The sequence below is a fragment of the Magnolia sinica genome, chromosome 15 (genome assembly GCF_029962835.1).
Source record: "Magnolia sinica isolate HGM2019 chromosome 15, MsV1, whole genome shotgun sequence".
Classification (NCBI taxonomy): Eukaryota; Viridiplantae; Streptophyta; class Magnoliopsida; order Magnoliales; family Magnoliaceae; genus Magnolia; species Magnolia sinica.
In genome coordinates, this window is record NC_080587.1 from 53494821 (window position 1) to 53515721 (window position 20901).

The 20901-nt window shown below is 41.6% G+C and overlaps 1 protein-coding gene across 3 annotated transcripts in view; it reads left to right on the forward strand.

The window, feature by feature from the left end:
* Positions 1 to 20901, forward strand: part of LOC131227548 (probable RNA methyltransferase At5g51130) — a 51733-nt gene that overhangs the window by 29178 nt on the left and 1654 nt on the right. The gene's annotated exons all lie outside the window — the stretch shown is intronic.

The window sequence follows — 20901 nt, forward strand, 5'->3', positions numbered from 1 at the left end:
ATAAGGTCACACGGACCTAGATGAAGGGAAAACACACATCAACTTGATCGGAGCCATCTGTGGCCCCAAGAAGTTTTCAATAGTAGGCGTCTAATTCTTAGTATTTCTGTAGTGTGGCCCATTCGAGCCTTGGATCTTCCTCGTTTTTTGTCTCATTCCATTTTATGAAAAAAATGGATGGACAATGTGGATCTGATACATACGTCATGATGGGTCCCACGGAAGTTCCACATGTCAATACTTCCGATTTTCTTCTCTCGACCTAGAATGTGCTGCACCATGGGAGCGGATTAGGTGAGACCCCGGCATCACCCATGATAGTGTGGCCCTTACTGTGGTGCTCAACTTGACATGTGTATTCTGTATCCACTCTGTCCATCATATTTTCTAGATCACTTTAGGGCATTATCCAAAAGTTGAAGCAGATCCAACTATTAGGTGGACCATACCATGGGAAACTGTGGCGATTGACCATTAATGGGCCACATAAGTTTTGGATCAAGCTTATATTTGTCTTTACTCTTCATCCAGGCTTATGTGAACTTATCAACAGATTGGATGACCAATAAAAACTACTGAAACATTAAGGTGAGCCCTAAGAGTTTTTAAGGGTAGGGTGTTCAATCACCATTGTTTGTTGGAGTATGGTGAGCCTTCAGAGTTTTTAATGGTAGGGTGCTCAATCACCATTGTTTCTTGGAGTATGGTCCACTTGATAATTGGATCTTCTTAATTTTTGGTATCATGCTATAAAGTGATATCAAAAAACAGATGGATGGAGTAGATACAGAATACACACATCAAGGTGAGCCCCACAGTACGGGTTGCACTGTCTTGGGTGAGGCCGGGGTCTCACTTAATCCACTCCCCTACACCACGCAACAAGCGACAAAATTTCTTGAAGTATGAAATTTACGTGGGCCCCACGTTGATGTATTACTTAGATCCACACCTTCCATCCATGTTTTTAGATCATTATAGGATACAAACCCAAAAACAATATAGATCAAATATCATAGTGTTGTCACCCTAGGCATTCAATCCCCATTGTTTTGTGTGGTATGGCTCACACAAGTTTTGGATCTTCCTGAATTTTAAACTCCTGTCCTATTGTGGACTTGCAAATTAGATGGACAAAGTCGATTTGTCATGTACATCTCTGTGGGCTCCACACAGCCCCGAGCACCAGAATATCTATGTGACAGAGTCATAGGCAATCCGTGGATTGGTTAGCTAAAGACGGATGGTATTTGTCAAGGGATCTGTGGGGCCCACCATGATGTATATGTTTTATCCACGACGTCCATCCATTTTGACAAATAATTTTACGGCATGAGTGAAAAAATGAGGCAGATTGAAGGCTCAAGTGGATCACACCAAGAAGTGGTGGTGATCAGTGTTCGAAATATTGGTATCGTGCAATGTATCGCACCCTTGGGATACAAATACATATCGGTTATCGCACGGGATATATCGTTTGTATCGCATAATTTATTGCGGTTTTTGGGAAACATGGAGAAACATTGGAAAAATGATTCAATTTTTCAATGAAACTTCAGGTATTCTTAAAAAAGATATTAATACACACTTTTAAATCATAACATCTTAAAAACAAGTGCACACAATATGTTTCCTTTGTATAGGATCTCAAGTTTGCGTTGCCTGATTGAACTAAGACAATTATATTCAAATATAATGCATAACATTTATAAATGTATTAAGACATGTATATCCACACCGTCCATCTATTTTGCCACCTTAATTTACGGTACCATCCCAAAAATGAAGCAGATCCAATTATCTAGTGGACTATGCCATAAGAAAGAGTATTGATTAAAGTCCCTATCATTAAAACCTTCGTACGGCTCACCTTAATGTTTTTGTAGTATTATTTACCATCCAATATGTTGATAAGTTCACATAAGCCTGGATGAAAGGAAAAAACAAATATATGATCGATCCAAAACTTTTGTAGCCCATTAATAGTCAATCACCACTCAACTTTTTCCTTTAGTATGGTTCACTTGATAATTGGATGTACTTCATTTTTTTTTTTTTTTTTTTTTGATAATACACTAAAATGATTGGAAAAAACGGATGAATGACAGGGATAGAGAATGTATGCATTAAGGTGGCCCGCATTAAAGGCTGCACCGTCTTGGGTGAGTCCGGATCTCACCAGCACGTCTTTACTTTTTTATTGGTCTTAGCTCAAAAAAAGAGGCAGATTGTGTGGGCTCCATCCATTGTATCCATGCCGTCCATTCATTTTTTTGGATAATTTTAAAGCATGAGCCAAAAAATGGGGCAGATCTAGAGATCAAGTGGACCACATCATGGCAAAATAGTGGGAATAATGACACCACCATTGAAACCATTGTTTTCTTTGTTGTGGTCCATTTGAGCCTCATATCTGGCTACATTTTGGGATCATGCCCTAAAATGACCTATAAAAATGGATGGACGGTGTAGATAAAACACATATATCATGGTGGGCCACATAGAGCCCCTGACAGGACCGCCATCTGTCTCCGGCTCCCAATCTGTGCCGGACGTGGATTTCCTGCCAACCCAAATGCTCAGTTGCGCACGAGTAATCATGAGAACTTTTTGATAATTCATCATACGTGATATTATTCCAAAATCTGAACGGTCCACGTGATTCAGCACCCCATGAAACCCTTCTGTCCCAACTTTTACTTTGATCAAAAACTTTGGTTGGCCATGGAAAAAGAAAACAATTTACTCCCTTGATTTGCTTCTTTCTTTGCTATGGCTCACTAGAGTTTTATATCAAGGTGAAAATTGGTTCTTGTGAGTTTCATGAGATGCCGCATCACATGGACTGTTCATATTGGAGGCCCATGACATGTGTGCAAAGGTGTGCACGTGCATAGATGCGTAGGTGAGGATGCGTCTTCCTGCGAAAGGCTTTTGCAAGAAGTTCCTCCTCTGGGATACTAGATGGGGCCATTGTGAAGTTTTTCAGAAATCCACCCCGTCCATCCATTCTACAAGCTCATTTTAGGATATTCGACCGAAAATGAGGTGGATCCAAAAATCAAGTGGGCCATGCGAGAGGGAAACTGGGGAAAGAGTTTCCTACTGTTGAAACTTTCATGGGCTCCACCTTGATGTTTATATGCCATCCAAACCGTTTATAAGGTCATTCCCATTGGGATGAAGTGAAAAAATGAAAAAATTATCCTGATATGAAACTGTTGTGGCCATAAAAATGTTTCAACGGTAGTCACCAAATCCCTATTGTTTCCTCTCGTGCGGCCCGCCTGAGCTTTTGATCAACCTCATTTTTGGTCACATGTCTTAAAACGAGCTCGCAGAACAGATGGACATGGTGGATTTCTCACAAACAACACGGTGGGCCCCACCTATCATCCCAACACAGATACTTCATGCGCGCGCATTTAGCCCAATAAAAAAGGGCTTGGAAGCCATTTTTTATTGTAGAGAGGGTTCCGGCCTTCAGGAACCCTAAAACCCTGGAATTCTCTCCCCAAATCTCCAGATTTCTCTGATTTTTTTTTTTTTTTCAGATTTTCTTCCAAAATCACTTCCATTTTCAAGTAAAAATCTATTCGAAGAAAGAATAAAAAGGGAATCGGAGATTTTCTTTACCCTAACCTACGAATGGCGAGCTTCGATTTGAATGGCCCACCACATGCAGCTTCCAATCAGGGAAATCTCTTCTACAGGTACGGAAATCCACCCCGTTGAAAGTTTCCCTATTTTTTTTAAAAAAATTTTTTCCGAATTTTTCGGAACATTTATGCACAATAAAAAATTTCTTAGTTTCTTCCGACGAGTTTCGTATCGTTGGACTGCGATATCGATAATATCGGCCGATAGTATCGATATTGCGAACACTGGTGGTGATTGAAAGCTTACCATTGAAAACTTCTTGGGGGCTCTAAAGTTTTGGATCAAGCTGATATTTTTTTTCCCCTTCATACACGTCTATGTGACCATATGGATAAGTTGGATGGCAAATAAACATCACGGTAGGCCTCAGGAAGTTTTCAACCGTAGGAATTCAATCTCCACTACTTCCTGTGGTGTGGTCCATTTGAGCCTTCAATCTGCCTTCTTAGGTTCATGCCACTAAACATTTAGCATGATCCAAAACTTTTGTGGTGCACAAAAAGTTTTTAACAGTCAATGACCATTGTTTCCTATGGTGGCCTACATGCATTAAGAGGTTACAGTATAATATTGGGCCGAGATAACAGTGTCATTTGTACAAGTGGGACCCATGATCTAATGATGAGAAGCATTGTTCTGATGGGACATCCACCAATATGCCTAAGAACTTTGCATTCAACACTTTCATATGTTTATTTAATTCAATAGTACCTGATGCTTAATATCATCCAAGGGTTACCATTATTCTATCAAGAAGAGTATAGCACATAGTCAATTAATTGAGAGATCATGTTTTAGATATGTATGTGGATGGGGGCATAGGTGTGCCAAATTCGGTGGCAAGCCAATAGCATGTTTTGTTTCATATTTTCCAAAAGATAGAAATTGAGATAGGGGCAAATATGACAAATTGCCAATTTTCAGACATTTGTGGGTTGTTTTTACCAAACAGGTTTTTGTGAAAAAAAAAAAAATACTTATTTTCAGATATCAGAACTTTTTTCAGACAAATTACCAAATGGATTTTTCAATACTTAATAAGTACGTAAATTCAGTAGTTTAAGCTTTCAGCAGCTAAATTAATTTTCAAACCTTATGTTTCAGTTTACCAAACAACACCTTAGTTTCTATAAGCTTTTCCAAGCCACATGGATGGGATGGTTACGATTGTCTCACAAAAGTGATTCTTTAGAAACATGGGCAATACGTCATGGTCCCTAACAAATGGTGGATCAAATTGTTGATCGGACCTATTTGTGTAAATGATCTTGACTGTCCATGTTTAAGGCCATTCATCAAATATTTAATACTTGTCACATGAGTGCGATATTTCCTTGGAAGCCCATGAAATGCGTGTTGGAGCTGATGAACAGTCCAGATTAATGGATTGGACTTTCTAAGTGTCCTAAGGCAATTAGGAGCTCTATAACAGTGCTCTGAGAGAACTTGTGCATTTCTCCAACATAATATTCAGAATATCCATATCTGCTTTTCGAATAGTTATACTCAAACATATGCCAAAAATCGTGCTGTTAGAGAATTTTCTTGATCCTTTTATTCCCCAAAACCGAAGAAATGAATAAAACCATCATACTGATGCATAAAACATTCGAAGGTTACGTATGCATATTAGATTATTTATAGTTTCACAAAAGTAAAAAAATAAATGTTGTCTTCAAGAATCACTGAGGCGGTTGATTGTTATTTACCGGAAGTATATGAAAGCCATCTTGTAGTTGTACATAGAACACCCTTCAGAATAACTGCCATGCCTTTAGTATACTATTGATCCACCACTACCATGGTATTCAATAATGGTAATGGTTGGCCGTTCGGCCGCTACATTGCGAGCTATAATGGTCGTTTTTTTTTAAATAAAAAAATCTGAAAAAATATTGAAAAATTCCAAAATATGAGAGGGTTCCAAATATATATTCTTTTCTAGTTTTGAACATCTTTATGAAGGTGTAATGATCATTCTTTGGTAAGAATGCTGTCTTGAGTTGCCTGATGATTTTGTTGACCTAAGGGCTCAATCTGACTTCAAAATTTCTATATTTAATTTTTTAAATATCTAATATCAATGATTTAACATAAATAAGATTATATGAGCATGAATTTAATGATGAGGTAATTATATAACCATTTTAGCATAGATAACCATAGTATATCTGATTTAGGATCACTTGAATGCCCCCAGAATGGCTTGAAATCTTGACGTAGTTTATGGAATTCATCCCACTAATACATATCCTTAAACCATTTAGCACTATTTCCCTAAAGATATTTGAGAAAAAAAAAATAATAAATTCATATGAATAGTGCCGGGTTGATTTAGGACCACTAGAATGCCTCAAATGGTCTAAAATTCATGCTACTTGTGGAACTCATCCACTAATGCATGTCCCTAACCATTTGACACTATTTCTCTCTCAACAAATTTACGGAAAAAATTAAAATTAAATTCAAATGACTAGTGTTGAGCTTAGAATAAATCAAATGCCCCTAAAACAACTCAAAATTCATGAAATCTGTAGAATTCATCTCACTATCCCTAGCCATTTGACACTATTTCTGTTAAAAAATTTGAGGAAAAAAAGTACATTTATTTGGGATGGTATCGGGTTAGTTAAGGACTACTTGTATGCCTCTAAAATGGGCTGAAATTCATGCAATCTGTGGGATTTATCCGACTAATGCATATACCTAAGCATTTGACATCATTCCCCTTAAGAAATTTGAAGAAAAAAAAATAAAAAAAAATAAATCTAGCACTATTCATTAAAAGATGACCTGAAATTACATTTTAAAAAAACAAAGAGAGAGAGGTAAAAGAAATGGAAAATGCTGAATTAGTGCATGCATGTGTAGATCTAAACTTACAAGTATTTGAACAATCGACACTAAAATTTTTTTATAAAAAAAAAGTGAAAATTGGTAAAAGATATATAAAAATCAGTAAAAATTAAAAAAGATGAAAAATTATACAAACATGGCCAAATTGAACACAAATATAAGCAGGATTTAGTCGATTTTAGTAATATAGGGTTGAATAAATAAATTTACTGCAAGAGAAAAACAAAAATAATGGGGGTCAAAAGGTTTGATGAAAAAGAAGAAATTTGTAATGTGATCGTCGGTTTTTATGAAAACTTGCTTGTAGACAAAGGCTGGATTAGATCTTCTTTGGATAACTTACAATTCAAATCTGTCCCATGAGATGGAGGTTTCTCTTGAGAAGCCTTTTTCTGAAGTAGAAGTCAAGAAAGTTGTGGATGAATTGGGTGGTGAGAAAGCGCTGGGTCCAGACGGGTTCCCTTTATCTTTCTTCCAAAACTTTCGGGATATAGTTAAGAGGGATGTTTTGGATTTTATGGGTGAATTCTACTCCAAGGGAAGGTTGTCCAAAGTCCTAGGGGCATCTTTTATAGCTCTTATTCCAAAGATCTTGGGCACGAAAAACCTCAAAGGCTATGGGCCCATCAGTCTAATTGGAAGTATTTATAAAATTCTTGCCAAGGTGTTAGCCACAGATTTAAAGGGGTGCTTCAATGGATCATTTCACAAAATCAAGGGGCTTTCATAAAAGGAAGACAGATTATTGATAGTGTGCTCATTGCCCATGAGTGCCTAGATGCTAGATATAAGCAGAAATTGGGGTGTATGACATACAAGTTGGATCTTGAAAGGGCATATGATCATGTTGATTGGATTTTTTTAGTTTACATGATAGGAAGTATTGGTTGTGGAAATAAATGGAGAGGGTGGATGAAGGAGTGCACAAGATCCTCCAGGTTTTCAGTTTTAGTGAATGGGTTACCTAAAGGCTTCTTCCAAAGGTCGAGGGGGCTGAGGTAGGGTGATCCCCTATCCCCTATCCTCTTTGTGGTGGTGGTTGAGGCTTTGAGCAAAATGTTGGATTGTGGACAATAGATTGGTTTATTTTTTGGAATGGGCCATTACAACTATGACAATGAACCATTACAGCTGTTATGGGACGGTTACGGTCCCGTATTTTTGGAATGGGCCATTACGACCCCATAACACATAAAGAACCAGACCGTTATCGTTACATAATGGCCATTACCTAACCGTTTTTTAATACCTTGACCACTACCAATCTGTGGCATTATTGTAAGACCCGACCCGAGTTTCTGCATGTGCCTGTGTGTGTGTGAGTATGCATTTCATTTCTTGTAGTCCCGCGGTCCTACTGGTCGAATTTCGACGACCTGCAACTCTCGGATTATGTTTACGGTCATCCTTGAGTTTGGTCACGTAGACCCAACTTGGATCGACCCGAGACCTATGTCATTTTGTTCGCATCGTCGCTGCGGTTCCAACGTGTCTTGTGCTTCCATCCGACTTATGGATCAAAAGTTATGAACATTACATAGTATGACCGTTGATCATGTGTGCAAATGCATGTGGACCACCTCCATGACACAATTCCCCATGCACACCACACACACTACACAATTCTATGGAATAACACCACCCACTCAACTCACTATCCAAGCCTAGTGTAAAACTTACAACATAGTAATCTCCTGCCATAGGCATCATTACTTTCTTACAAACTCATGATGACTTTTCTCTCTCTCCTTATCTTTCCTTCCCTCTTATTTTCTTCCCATAGCTAGCAACTCCTCCCTCTCCAATGTCCATTTCTTTTTTCTCTTCTCTAGCCCCCTAACCCCCATCATACTCCCAATCCCTCCATTAGAACTAGATCTCCACCATTGAAATCCATTTCTTGCTCCAAGAGCTTCATGGAGTAGAAGTTTGGGAGTGAGATCGCAAGTGGGTAACTATGATCTTGCTGATTTGATTTTCTACCTTTAAATCTTTTTATTTTTTCTTGTGTGGATCATATGGGACCCACCAATCCATGGTGGGGATCCCATTTGACCCTATGGATGTGGCCATCCTACATGCATATCATGATATATGATGTGGCCATTCTCCATGGACCCCATCATGATGTATTGTATCATCCACTTCATTTCAAGGGCCTCTAGACCCTAGAAGTCATGTTGGGATGACATCCCAACAATCCATTCTAGTCATAGATCATGCATGCATTAGTTTAATGTTGCATGTTCAATTAACATAGTTGTATGGTTGAGATTGATTCTTGGGAGGGCCCATTAGTGGCAGGGCCCTACCCTATGGCCGGATTGCCTCTTTCTTCTTCTCTTTTTTCTGATGTGTGGATGATGATGTGTGTGTGGCCCACTTGGTGGGCCTAGGATATCCCAAAAAAATCCAGCAAGGTGGGACGCCCCTACAACCCAACTCCATGATCCTTGGACACCTTAATCAGTGCATGCAAGTGTCCTAGTCTTAGTCCATGATTTGGACATATGTGGGGCCCACTAAGGAAGGCCACACCCATTTTATTGATGAGATTATTGAGATATAGGCTGATATGTCCAGCCATGTATTGCTGTCCAAAAATCTGGACTGTTGCATGGACTGTCATGTTCAATGTTTGGCATGGATTTTGGATAATGATTTCCACTATTTTCTTTATGATTATGAGGTGTAATGAGAATGTGTGGACCCCACCTTGAGGTGTGGTGGGTCACACCTTAGATGGCTTATGAAATGGTACCCAAAAAGGGAGGCCCATAGAGGTGGGCAGTCCAGCCCACATGTATGGAGGGAAAAACACAAACTTCAGCTTGGTTTCTCTAAGGGGTGAGCCACTTTTGTGGACCCCACCTTACTGTATTTTATGAAAAAATACTAAACATCCATTTTCCCCCTCCTGGATGAAGTTTGGGCCCACCTTATTGGATAAACAATGCATGGACAACAACATTTCACCTTGGACAGATTGTAATTCCGAATTTCATTAAAATATTTCTAAGTATCCAAAAATCATGAAAATTTACAGGGAGGTGGTCCACCCATGGTAGGACCCACCTACCAAATTTTAGGGTCAACGAACCCCTGTGCACACCGTGGAAAGGGCTTGACCATCCCACCACATTGGGACGCCCAGATTAACCACATTTTCTGGATAGTCTGTTTTATTTAAATTAATTAAAGACTGTCTAAAAATTATGAAATTTTTTGGAGGTGTGGCCCACCCATGGAAGGACCATCCTGTAAATTTCTAGGGCCATCGGGCCCCTGAACCAACCATGGTGCGGCATGAAGTGGCCCACCAGGTTGGGATGCACAAGCTGGGGCGTCCAGCCTTGGCTGGCCGTCCAGGCCACTTTGTGGGCCCACTTTAATGTATTTTATATTCCACCATTCATCCATAGGGGCAGTGATCATCATCCCTCTGTAATTTCTATTTTTGGGTCCCATTGGATGAGTTTTTTGGACCAAATACCCAGGCCCGTAGGACTGCCCACCATGGGACGCCCAGCCCATTGGGCTGCTGCTGGACGTCCAGTCCAGCAGCACGGCCCATTTGATTTGTGTTCAATCTACTCCCTTCATCTGGTGGACCCCCCCTGTAACATGTATGGGTCACCGGGAATTAAAATAAACATATAAATTAATTAATTTCTGAATTTCCAGTAATGCCAAATTCCGGGTGGGTTGGAATTTCAGAAATTAATTAATTTATATGTTTATTTTAATTCCCGGTGACCCATACATGTCACAGGGGGGTCCACCAGATGAAGGGAGTAGATTGAACACACAAATCAGATGGGCCATGCTACTGGACTGGACGTCCAGCAGCAGCCCAACGGGCTGAGCGTCCCATGGTGGGCAGTCCTACGGGACTGGGTATTTGGTCCAAAAACTCATCCAATGGGCCCCAAAAATAAAAAATTACAGAGGGAGGATGATCACTGCCCCTGTGGACCCCATATGGATGAATGGTGGGATATAAAATACATTAAGGTGGGCCCACAAAGTGGCCTGGAAGGTCAGCCAAGGCTGGACGCCCCAGCCTGTTGGGCCGCACCACGGTCGGTGTAAGGGCCCGATGGCCCTGAAAATTTGTAAGATGGTCCTTCCATGGGTGGGCCACACCTCTGCAAAATTTTACGATTTTTGGACCGTCAGAAGTATTTTAATTAATTTAAATAAAACAGACTATCCAGAAAATCTGGTTAATCTGGACGTCCCAATGTGGCGGGCCGGTCCAGCCCTTGCCACCGTGTGCACAGGGGTCCATTGACCCTAAAATTTGGTAGGTGGGTCCTACCATGGGTGGACCACCTCCCTGTAAATTTTCATGATTTTTGGATACTCATAAGTATTTTAATTAAATTCAGAATTACAATCTGTCCAGGGTGAAATGTTGTTGTCCATGCATTGTTTATCCAATAAGGTGGGCCCAAACTTCATCTAGGAGGGGGAAAATGGATGTTTAGTATTTTTTTCATAAAATACAGTAAGGTGGGGTCCACAAAAGTGGCCCACCCCTCAGAGAAACCAAGCTGAAGTTTGTGTTTTCCCTCCATACATGTGGGCTGGACAGCCCAACAAGGTGGACCGCCCACCCCTATGGGCCTCCCTTTTTGGGTACCATTTCATGGGCCATCTGAGGTGTGACCCACCACACCTCAAGGTGGGGTCCACACCTTCTCATTACACCCCATAATCATAAAGAAAATAGTGGAAATCATGATCCAAAATCCATGCCAAACATTGAACATGACAGTCCATGCAACAGTCCAGATTTTTGGACAGCAATACATGGCTGGACATATCAGCCTATATCTCAATAATCTCAGCAATAAAATGGGTGTGTGGCCTTCCTTAGTGGGCCCCACATGTCCAGATCATGGAGTAAGACTAGGACACTTGCATGCACTGATTAAGGTGTCTAAGGATCATGGAGTTGGGTGGTAGGGGCGTCCCACCTTGCTGGATTTTTTTGGGACATCCTAGGCCCACCAAGTGGGCCACACACACATCATCATCCACACATCAGAGAAAAGAGAAGAAGAAAAAGGCAATCCAGCCATGGGGTAGGGCTACGCCACTAATAGGCCCTCCGAAGAATCAATCTTAACCATACAACTATGTTAATTGAACATGCAACATTAAACTAATGCATGCATGATCTATGACTAGAATGGGTGGTTGGGATGCCATCCCAACATGACTTCTAGGGTCTAGATGCCCTTGAAATGAAGTGGATGATACAATACATCATGATGGGGTCCATGGAGAATGACCCCATCATGTATCATGATATGCATGTAGGATGGGCCAAAGGGCCACATCCATAGGGTCAAATGGGATCCCCACCATGGATTGGTGGGTCCCATATGATCCACACAAGAAATAAGAAGATTTAAAGGTAGAAAATCAAATCAGCAAGATCATAATTACCCACTTGCGATCTCACTACTAAACTTCTACTCCATGAAGCTCTTGGAGCAAGGAATGGATTTCAATGGTGGAGATCTAGTTTTAATGGAGGGATTGGGAGTATGATGGGGGTTAGGGGGCTGGAGAAGAGAGAAAAAAATGGACGTTGGAGATGGAGGAGTTGTTAGCTATGGGAAAAAATGAGAGGGAAGGAAAGATAAGGAGAGAGAGAAAAGCCATCATGAGTTTGTAAGAAAGTAATGATGCCTATGGGAGGAGATTACTATGTTGTAGGTTTTAGACTAGGCTTGGGTAGTGAGTTGAGTGGGTGGTGTTATTCCATAGAATTGTGTAGTGTGTGTGTGGTGTGCATGGGGAATTGTGCCATGGAGGTGGTCCACATGCATTTGCACAAAAGTGGGCCACATGATCAAGGGCCATACTATGTAATGCTTATAACTTTTGATCCATAAGTCGGATGGACGCACAAGACACGTCGTTAGAACTGCAGCGACGATGCGAACAAGATGACATAGGTCTCGGGTCGATCTGAGTTGGGTCTACATGACTGGACTCAAGAATGACCGCTAACACAATCCAAGGGTTGCTGGTCGTCGAAATTCGACCAGTAGGACCGCGGGACTACAAGAAATGAAATGCATACTCACACACACAGGCACATGCAGAAAGTCGGGTTGGGTCTTACAATCCTCCCCATCAACAAAAAAATTGTCCTCGAAATTGACAAAACCAGAACAACGAAAATGCATAAACATCATCATATCTATATATCAATCATCAATTACAAGAGAAGGCAATACAAGCAATGCAAGCAATCACTCATCGAACAAATGGGGATAACGCTTTCTAATCTCGGCCTCGCGCTCCTAGGACGCCTAAGCCTCCGAATGATGACCCCATTGTACCTTCACCAAGGGAATGATCTTGGTCCTGAAGACCTGCTCCTTCCGATCTAGAATACGAATCAGTTGCTCAATGTAGGAAGCATCCCTACGGACCTCAAGTTGCTGCCAATCAATCATAGGGATAGTGTCCGACCCACATTTTCGCAACATAGAAATATGGAATATATCGTGGATCGCGGACAACTCAGAAGGTAAGGCAAGCCTATAGGCCATAGCGCTCATGCGCTTGGTAATCTCAAAAGGTCCAATAAATCTCGGGGCGAGCTTGCCCTTCACACCAAAGGGAACCACGTCTTTCATAGGTGAGACCTTGAGATATACCATGTCCCCGACTGGAAACTCGAGGAGTCGACGCCGACGATCAGCAAAACTCTTTTGCCGGCTCCGAGCTGTGTGCATCTTCTGCCTGATAACATCAATAGCCTTCGACGTCTGCTGCACAAGCTCGGGACCTAATAGACGGCGCTCTCCAACCTCGGTCCAATAATTAGGAGATCTGTACGGTTTACCATAAAGTGCCTCAAAAGGAGCCATGCCGATAGTCGCCTGATAGCTGTTGTTGTATGCGAACTCGACGAGGCGCAAATGCTCATCCCAACTGCCCGCAAAGTCAATCACGCAAGCTCTGAGCATGTCCTCAAGGATCTGGTTGACCCTTTTGGTCTGCCCATCCGTCTGCAGATGATAAGCGGTGCTGAGACGCAAAGTGACCCCCATCGCCTGCTGGAAACTCCTCCAAAACTGAGACGTGAATCTGGAGTCTCGGTCTGAAACGATCGAAACTGGGATGCCGTGCAGTCTCACTATCTCCTCAATGAACACCTTTGCAAGCCGGTCCATCGACCAGGAAGCATGCACCGGAATGAAATGAGCCGACTTCGTCAGACGATCGACGATAACCCAAATGGTATTGTGACCGCGCTGAGTCATTGGCAAACCAATGATGAAATCTGTCGATACATGCTCCCACTTCCACACTAGAACGCTCAACGGCTGTAAGGGACTAGGGGGTCTCTGGTGATTGGCCTTGACACGCTGGCATGTGTCACACTCGGCCACAAAACTAGCAATCTGGCGCTTTATCCCCTGCCAAAAATACTGCCACCTCATATCACGATACATCTTCGTGGAGCCTGGGTGAATAATAAGTCTCGATCGGTGTGCCTTGGTCATCAAATCAGGATGCAACTCTGGCACATCTGGGACACACAATTGGCCTCTGAAGTGTAATCCACCATTGAAACTAATATGCTAGTCTGACTACTCCACGGATGCGGCCTCTACTCGTTGCTTTTAAAGTGACTCGTTCGTCTGCTGAGCCTTGATCACCCTAGCCACCAAAGAGGGTTGAATCGTCAAATCAGGATGCAACTCTGGCACATCCGGGACACACAATTGGCCTCTGAAGTGTAATCCACCATCGAAACCAATATGCTAGTCTGACTACTCCACGGATGCGGCCTCTACTCGGTGCTTTTAAAGTGACTCGTCCGTCTGCTGAGCCTTGATCACCCTAGCCACCAAAGAGGGTTGAATCGACAAGCTCGAAAGCTGAACAATGGAAGACTGCAGACCGAACTCAAAGTCAAACTCTGAAACATCCTTGAGCATCTGTCACTCACGCACCATTATCTGTGCCACCAGGCCTCGTGGTTGACGGCTAAGCGCACCTGCCACCATGTTTGCCTTGCTCGGGTCGTACGGAAGGTCGAAATCATAGTCCTTTAATAGCTCCATCCATCGCCTCTGACGTAGGTTCAACTTGGACTGCAAAAATAGATACTTCAAGCTCTTATGATCTGAGAAGAGCTCGAACCTGACCTCATATAGATAATGCCTCCACACCTTCAGTGGAAAGACGACCGCTGCAAGCTCCAAATCATGGGTGGGGTAGTTCAGCTCATGGACCTTGAGCTGGCGCGAGGTATACGCCACTGACTTCCCATGTTGCATTAGTACAACACCCAAGACAACTCCAGAGGCATCAGTGAAAACAACAAAACCCTCACTCCCATCAGGAAGAGTGAGAACAAGAGCGGACGTGAGGCGGTCTTTTAACTTTGTAAATGCCTCCTCGCAGGCATCACTCCAGACGAAGTCAACGCCCTTCCGCGTCAACCGGGTCAGCGGTGCTGCAATACAGGAGAAACACTCGAAGGTTGATGCAGTGAGTTAGTGGGGCTAGCCCACGAACGCGTCTGAGATCCGTAGCTTCCTTGGTAATAGGCCCAAAGTTGTTGCCCATAAATGAATGTTTTGGGGCGGCATGGTCCACCAAATTTGGGGATATTATTACACATATCTTGCCTTATTTTTAATTAGATTTTGGGCTTAATTAGTGCATATTTAAGGCCCATTCCAATTGGGATCTTATCGGACTAGTCTTCATAGTTATTTGTTGGGTTTTCTTAGGCCTATTGACTTGAAACTTTCTTGGTAGGCCCCTGACCTTTAGGCCTATATTTAATACACTATTGTGATGGGTTTTATGGGCAAAAATACTCAAGTAGTGGAGCCCTTGCTTGCCCATTAAAATAAACCCATACTTGGGCTTAGATGTGAGGCCCAACTTACTTGTTTTAAATATAAAAATAACCCATATGGTTGGATTATCGGGCTGCCCATTAGGCCCACCACAATACGTCGCTTTATGGTCTTCATGGTTGGGCCCAAACCTTGCCTATGGGCCCACCATATTGCTTATGAGATGGGCTTTGTATGTTTACCCACTAGGCCCATGATTGGGTTAGGCCTTGGGCCTTGATTTGTATTTGGTTAGAGACGGGCTACCTCTTGGGAATCAGTTAAGGTTGGATGTCCTCCTGGGTGATCCTAAGGTAGGGCTATGGGTTTCTCTATGGGTGGTTTAAGGCCCACCATAGACCATAAGACATTTATTTGAGGCAACAATATGAATGTATGTGGAGCCTACCTTAACACATGTTTGGTCCAGGCCATCCAAGCCTTGGATCGCCCGATATTGGAGGCACTCTTTGCCTTGGATTACTGCTAGACTTTCAGTCCAGTAGCAGGCCCACTTGATCTTTTCATGATATATACACACCCTCTATCTGCTGGGGCTCCCTGTGAATATTGTTGGCTTTCATGAGATTGTTTCCACATAGTTGATTAATTCCTGGACTTTAGCACGTCCAGGAAGTCAATCGGACCAAAAGTTTATCAAAGGGCCTTAAATGTATTTCTTTATGGTTAAGACTTTATTTGGCTGTCGGGGCCACCATATTAAGAACTTGTGTACGTGTTGCATGCTTATATTTTCTTATAATCTTTGGGCTTAATCAGTGCATCCTTTTGGGTTACCTTTAGTGATCACATGAGGACCCCATCTTAGTTCAGATTTTTGGAACATCCAGTAGGCCTAGTGTGGGTTGGGACGTCCCAGCTTGGCCCAACCATATATTGGGCTAACTTCCACCATTTTGATGGACTTGTGGGCTGGAGTAAGGATGGTATTGGGCCCTTGGTTGCCCGCATAAATTGCTAGTTATTGGGCTGATGTAGTGGGGCTCATTTCATCCAACTTAAACTTGTTTTTGGGCCGAACTTTGTGTACGCGGGCCGTCTACTAAGTTCAACTTAATGCATGGATTTTGTGGCCATTAAAAAATTAAGCCTTGGGCCTTAATTTCCCTCTTGGGGCCCATGTTGTTAAATGGCGTATTATATCCTTTTCTCATGGCCAATTATGAGGGATATATGTATGTGACCACCTATTTTTATCTTAATTGTGGGCCCTGGGCCTTCTATTCATATAGTTCATGGTTGATATGCCTTTTGGGGAATGGTGGTTAAACGTCCCCATTATGGACCCCCCTAGGCCCGGTAGTATCTAAGTGTGATTGAATGCCCATCTTAGACTCTTGTTAGGGCCCTTTCTGCGTTATTTAATCCTGTAGCTTATATGCTTAGTCTAGTGGACTGCCCCTGGTAAATGGGCCTCCATGGGAGGTTGGTTCCTTATGGATATTGTCTAAATACTTAGTCTTGGTCCCTTCTTGGATAGGAGGAATGTACCACATTGTATATCGCCGCATAACGCGTCTAGATTCATCTTCATGGCCCATGTGCATCATTGTATGCTTGAATGACACTGTGTGTGTGGTTATGATTGTGTCATTGGGCATTGCATGATACCTTCCCCGAGGGACGTAGTATCCCCTCTTGAGCACGTTGGATGCTTGGAGTTGATGCATGGTTGATTGTGTGATTCATGCATCTGACATTGCATAACATATGAACATTATCGCCCTTGCTTCATCAGGGCTGTAGCCTTCACAGATACATCGTGGATGGCCATGTTTGGACACTAGAAATGTTACTTGAGCATATAGGGTGCATAGGATGCTTATGGGTGAAATTTCCAAAACTTCTATGGTACCAAGGATCTGCTCCAGCGCTGTGACCGGGTGGAAACATGAGCGCACGAGGAATTATACCTTGAGGCCGCGACTCTCACTGTCGTGTAGTCGGTTAGATTGGGGTGTGACCTTACTCGCCTGAGAGAAAGAGGACAATAGGTAGGTTGAGTCTGACCAACTCATGAATGGGTCCGCTATCGTCAGGCTTTGCTGGTGATTGGTTGTCCACAGGCGGGTAGTGAGGTCTCTTACGCTCGTTTGACTGTGCGGGTCTGTAGAGCGGCAGTCATTCAGCAGTGTACTGGACCCCGGTGATTTCCTTATGATGGAAATGTACTTGATATGCTGGTTGGATATGAGCACCGGCATTACTTCGCATTGCATTTGCATTAGCTGTATAAACCTTATATTGCATCACCTTGGCATGGCGCCTAGTACTCATTGCATTACGATACTCATTGTGTTATATAGCCTTGGTATGGCTTCCTGCATGATTGTACTGCCTTGGTATAGCTCCTTGCGTTCATGACAGCCTTGGTAAGGCTAGTGGTATTGGTATTGATTATGACTCTCTCCTGTATTCTCCATCTTCTTCTGAGCACAATTGTTATACATTTCCACCACCCTCTAAGCTTCTATAAGCTTATGCATGATTGATGCGTCCAGGGGATCCTAGGTCGGCGTCGTAGCAGCTGAACTTGGATTAGAGTTGTGCCGAGGACCCCCAGTGTTGCAGATCTTCTTCCTACTTCCTTCGTTATCAGATGTATTTTTTTTTCAGCGATGTACTTGTAAAAGTTCAAATTTATAGTGGATTTTGTAATGTGTCCTTTTGTTATTTCTGAAATTTACTTGCTGTAATCTTGGGTATGCTCGTATTGGAAATGGTTAAACGGTTATGGAAATTCTCCTTATGGGATCCCAGGATCGGAACCTACCTCGGGAGCCGAGAATGGGATACTACGGAGGCTGTTGCGGCCAGAACCGGCTATCGGGTCCCTTGTGAGTCTGGTTACCGAGTCTGGGCGTGACAATTATTAGCAAAAGATGTGATCAGTTTATTGGAATCTTCGAAGAAGTGTTGTTGATATTCCATGCCATGGTTACCACAGTGTTTGGGCCAATATTAGTAATCTGGCACAATTTGTAAATGCGTATTCGCTTTTTTAGCTAGATTCTTCTGGTGAAGCTGCCTCAGGTGTTCTTTAATTAACTTGACTCTCACTCCTATTTTGGGGCCTCATCTTGCTACTACTGATTCTATTATTTCCATATACAAACATTCTTGGGCACTCCCTTCTCTCAACCTTTTGGAAACTGTTCCTCACACATTTATACTAGAACCATCTGCTTTTGCTCCACTCAACTGAGTTTTAGGAACTTATGCAATACAAGTGAACACATTTATAGGAGTGCGTATAAACATTGTAACCATACGATTGCTTGATCTTATAACAATTGTGTTGTCAATGAAAGAAACTGTTATAGAATTTCCTGTGACATATAATTTACATGCATTTGTATAAACCATGTAGAAAAATCTGGAATTGTTATTTACACCTGCCCATTTTCATAGATACTCCTTGTACCTTTTTGCAATATAGTAGTACACCTTTCTACAAATGTATTGCAAAAATAGATAAAGGAGTGAATCCTTCATAAAGGGTGTGCAGCAAGGTATTCGGTATCGGTAACAGTGGTCGTAATGGTCACCACTGTTACTGATACGAGTATTGGCTGTAATGGCCAATACGGGGGTGTAACGACTATTATGACCCCCGTAACGGTTGAATTTTTTTAACCCAAAAAATTCTGAGAAAATATTTTAAAAATTTAGAAATTTAAATATTCCAAATATGTATTCATTTTTTTAAATAGCGTAACGGTCCACTTGTTGGTGAGAGTTTTATATCTTACTTATTTGGTGAATTTATGAACATGGTTATGTGTCTCTAATATTTATCCATCACAACTAAGCATTAGAGCTAGAATTTTTTTTAATAAAAAAAAGACATAAATACGACCTTTTTCGATTTTTTGAAAGAATGGCTCTTGAAGTTTCTATTCGCCCAAATCGCTTCAATCTACTGTTTTAATCCTAAAAACTATAATAAGAGTAGTTGAAATCTGCTATAGAATAATTTAGGTAAGTTTTTGAAATGAAAAAGATGAAAAAAGAAGAGACATGGATTTAAATAGAAAAAAGTTGTCATTTTTTTTACCATTACAGGGGTAATAGTCGTTATGCCCTGTAACAGTCATTACATCTCCCGTAACGGCCGATATGGTCCAAAAAAATCAACTACCCCGTTTCACCCCTGTATCGAGTAATGGTCATCGCCGTTACCTATACATATCGGCCTTTAGGGCCGTATCGTAATGGATACGGAACACCTTGGTGTGCATACAACTGTCAATGGGCACCCAAATTGATAGATGCCCTAAGTATCTGACCCAATTTGATTGTATTTGGATCTAGATTTCTGGCCGAATTAATAATAAGATTGACTTAGGTCCATGAACTCGAATCCAATTAGAAGTTGAGTGTGTCAAATACCAACTCCGGTACTTGAACATATGATCTTCTCATTGGTCACGTATGGTCGAAGTAGGTTTTATTGTGTGGTCAAAAGATTCTGATCAGATAAGTGCAAACTGCTTCCACAATGTATTTCGAATGCTGTCATTGCAAGGAATGCTACATTTCGTAATGAATTGCTGGTAGGGATATGAAGGCTTATCCCCTAACCAAGGATAAGGACCTTAGAAAGAAGGCTTTGTAGGCCGATATCCCAAACCATGGGATAAGGCTATGGTGATGATGATGACAAAGGTCCTCCGTAAGAATTACGATTCTATTGTAGGGCCTGTTTGAATACGAAGAATTCTTATGATTCTATTGTAGGGCCTGTTTGAATACGAAGAATCCATACTATGGACATGGATAATTGTGATGATTCTCTTTTCTAACACCATAGCTCAACGGGTTCTTAAAAAAAGGTGCGGTTTAAATAGCAAGTGGAAATCCTAGCTTATTAGACCTTTGCCGCCTCGTATCTTGTGCCAGAGAACTACAATTGTGGATGAGGCTAATGATTAGTTTGTGGAATCGATGGTTTTCCTTGCAAAACAAGTAGCAGAGAACATCACATCATGGGAAAACTGATTGTTTTCCTGTGGATTCCTTGTATCCAAACCTGTGTTTCAAATAGTGTTCGTAGCATACGCTATGTAGCGTAGCTAAATAGCATAAATCCCCTATAAGCGTATACTACAAGGGACATATTGTACGCTACAAATACGTAGTGCACACTAAATTTATTTATTTGTTATTTGTTTTTTTTTTTTTAATCTTTGTTTGTTAAAAATGGTATAAAACTCACAACATGAAAAACTTATATAAAGGTAAAATCAGAACTTTTTGTTTTACTTTCACTTAAAATGGTGGTGATCATTTGTTAAAGTTGGTGCGAAACTTACACATTAAAATCCTTTAAAACTAAACTTGAAAGAGAAAGGGTTTTTGAAAACCCCTCTTTTTATTGGTGACATCTATATTGTGCTTGATACTTTTAACCTATGGGATTTTTATTTCTTTTTCATACCTGTGAGTTGTGACTTGTAGTTTCAATTAGACTATTAAT